We start from the raw sequence: 3,926 nt of genomic DNA on the forward strand, positions 1-3,926 counted from the left end.
GCAGTCAAGAGCAGAAAGAGAGAAAAAATATTTGCACCCTTTGCTTGATGCTGTCAGCTATTTTCTTCTTTCAGTAGCCAGGACAATATTATAGAGGGGATGGTGACACCCTCAATGGGTTGAGTCTTCCCAATCCAATTCATATTCACAACAAGCTCACCCAGGCAGCCATTGGTCAATCTGATCTCTTAAGTTGTTTAGGAAGACTGTTCCCAGGTGATTCTAGAAGCTGTCAAGTTAACAATTAAAATTAGTCATCATAAATAATTACTGACATTTTAAAAACAGAAACTGAACTTTGCCTTGATTTGTCTTAAACATAAGGCCTGTGTAAAAGTGCTTACGTAACAGGTCAATGGCTCACTTACGACAACACAACAGAATTTAGTTTTGAACATAATACACTTCCCTTATAGTGCAACTTGTTTATTTTTCTCTTAGTTCATATGCCATGCCACATATCTTAAGGGGGCCTTTGAACTCTGATTCTTGGAGTCTATCTAACCATGTATTTCAAAAGAAAAAAAAAGATGCAAGGATGGATGGATGGTGACACTTAGGAAACAAAATGATTCTGCAGAATGAATGAGCACATCCATGTGCCAGATAAACCTTTCCCAGGTCAGGTGAATCATTGTTTATTCAAACAGCTCATGTTCATTGCTTGATAACAGGAAGTTTTGGATGAGACATTATGGTCCTAGTACATATGTGATATACCAATGATCATGCGTGATCTTATTCTAGCCATAATCCCGAATAAACAAGGCACATATCAATGTTGACCATATATGACATAGAACACTGCTTAGGTAGCATGGTCTAAAGAAAAACTCGTTGATTTTAACCTTATGCTCATTATTTATTGGCATTTCAATGTTGAATAATAGAATATGTGCTATGTAAATGCAGGTATTGATCTTATTGTGCATTGTACATTGTTTAATGGACTTTCTTGCTAGACTTTGCTAAGCATTTTGCTTATCTTAGGCCAACAGTTTGCCATTATTGTTATCTAACATAGTTCTTTTCAAACAGGGTAGAATCCCAAATTGTAAAGCACACTTGAATAACTAAAGAAGTGGTGATAATAGTGATTTTCTGAGATAATCATAGTGTATATTCCAATACAATATAAAAAAATGAGATGAGAAGGTAAATTTCACTCTTTGCAAAAGGCATATTCTAATTTTCAGCCTAGCTGTTGATATCTTTCTTGCCTACACTCACTTCCTTTCAAAGTTACCGACTAAACATTTCCCCAAGGCATTTCAACCTGACAGACTGTAAGTGCTTCAGACTTTGGACTAAGCTAAGCCCTGCTTCATTTTTGTAAATTCTTTCTCTTGCCTAAGTCCATTCACCTCTTTCCATTTATTATATAACAGCATTGAATAAGTGTTCAGAATAGTTGTACATCCTGTAAACAGTTATCTGCTGATAGTAGAAGACTATAGAAACAGTATGAATAGTCTCAACTCTGTTACAATCCAGATCAAAGAGCAGCTCAGGTCTCTTTCTTAGAACTACAGCCACTGTAAGACAATGACAAGCCTCCTACTGCAAATCTGCCCATAAGTTCCCCAATGCACAATGCTCAGATTCCAAGAGAATATAATGTGTCCTTCTCAAAGCTTCAAGTGGGGAACATTAGATGGTGACTGGCAGTTGCTTGTAGCTACATGTTTCTAGCTCCTAATGGTTGGTACATTAACTGTATTTGTCATCCTCCCTCCACAGTTCCAGAACTATACATTCCTACTCTGTAATACTCCCTAAATTCTGGCTGAGGATTCTGGATATCTTGACTACTTCAAGCCCTCATTCTTCCTTACAGGTTTATAAAAACATACCTCCGCTATGCCTTGTGTCCCTGAACTCTCATCAGGACCTTGACCATGATGACTGTTTATCTGTAATTTTGATACCTGAATTCCCTTCATAGCCTCACCAGCCTGAAGTCTGTCCATCTGCCTATGTTATTAATATCTCTTTTAATACATGCCTTAGTCCTATAGACTATATGTCTTAGTGCTCGTCTTCAACCTCAGACATGAGACTTTTCAGATACAGCTCTCAGGTCCTTCTATTGCTATGACTTCAGTAATTAGTAGGTCAAAATTAATGGGTATAAACAGAATTAGTTATGACCTCTAAGTATTAGTGGATTTGGCCATATGTGTGACAACTGAGGAGATGTGTTAGAGACATTTCTCACGACTAATAGTGCTAAGGTATGAATAGATTATAGGTTAGTCTTAAAGGTAATCTTTTCCTGAGGGTGCCTTAGGGAGATGAAAAAATGAAGAATCCGCTCTTAGAATATAAATTCGGCCTCCGGGGAAGCTGCTCTAGCTCAAAAGATTACAGAGATCTTTCCAACTTTTGGAAGACATTCTGCATACACAATAACTCAGGGAAATAAGAACCCAGCAGAACACCAGAAGTTCTTGATGAATGGCTTTTTCTGGAGCAGAACTGCCCACTGCACACTGCAGTAGTCACTTACGTTGTTATGGGTGATCCCTAGAGAAGTGGGAGTAAAAGCTGCCTATATAAAATATATTCTAAGACCTTGTGGGCTTTTAAGAACCTATTGATAATAATAGTAATAGCTGAGAAATGAGACTCTGCTTGTAATTTCATTTTTAAAATTGTGTGTGTGTGCCTGTGTGTGTGCATATGTGTGTGTGTGTGTGTGTGTGTGCACAAAGGCATCTATGCTATGACATGCCTATGAAGGACATTCTTTGGAAATTGATTCTTTCCCTCCATCATGAGACTCAGAGATCAGACTCAGGTTATCAGGCCTAATGGAGCAGATGTGTTTATTCACTGAGCCCTTCTTCTTGCCCTAAAATAGTTTGTAAAGATTTGAAAGGTGATTAACTGTGGTCCCCTTTCCCAGGACCACCCTTCAAAATGATAAAAAATGAGGCAATAGAGAAGGTCACCGATGTCAACTTTTCACTCTGGGTCCACTTGGGGAAGAGTTCCTTGGCAGGATTAGTTCATTAATCTCCTTTGAGCCTTCTCCTGTTACTCACAAGGCTTTGCATGGAATTCTCCCCTTTTTGGCTGGAATTTTACAGAGCTCTATTTATATCAAAGGGGACATCAAGAACCATAACACTCACTAAAAATGAAATCCTACAGCTCAGCCTGCCAACCAGCATAGGAAGCTTGCAACTCTAAGTGAATCTCTTAAGGCAAGTCACGCAGAGGAGAGAAGACAGGAAGATACCCAAGCAGCTTATGATAGAATGAGAGAGGGGGCAGACTGTGAGCGGCAGGCAACAAAACCTCAAAAGACTCACAAAAAGAAATCTTTGGCTTAGCTCTCTAGAAGCCAAGAGACAGGAAAAAAAAACATACAGTGGAGGCTGCTTTAGGTGTGCAAGGACACTGCCAAGCCCAGAGACTGGTACTGCCCAGAATGTCTGCAGCTATGAGCAGCAGGGTGAGCGTCCCACGAACCCTGTGTTTGCAAAGCCTCTGGGTTATGCATCACACTTGGCAGCTGTGTTTGATGCTCTCCTTGTCAACTGTGTCATTGTTCAATATAAAGGGCAAGGAAGTAAAGAGCAGCAGAGACATCTTAAATATTAAGGTTATACAAATGACACCCTCAACATGAGATCACAGCCATAAACATTTCAGAAAAGGTTGTTTAAATGCTCTATGTATCTGCTATTTTTATATAAGCTGACACCTCCATGGCAGCCTTGGGAAAATGGAAAAACATTTAAAGTAGCCACCCTCTTTCTTCTGAGCTTTTATTATCTTGAGGCTGCTATTCCCACACAACAGAGAGACAGAACACAGAGGCAGGTCATGTATGATGGGTACAGAAAGGCACTTAGAGGCAGCAAACATGTGTATCTTCATTTTCTAAATCAGATTCCACTTAAATATTCAGGGAATTA

Source organism: Arvicanthis niloticus, chromosome 12 (genome assembly GCF_011762505.2).
Source record: "Arvicanthis niloticus isolate mArvNil1 chromosome 12, mArvNil1.pat.X, whole genome shotgun sequence".
Taxonomy (NCBI): domain Eukaryota; kingdom Metazoa; phylum Chordata; class Mammalia; order Rodentia; family Muridae; genus Arvicanthis; species Arvicanthis niloticus.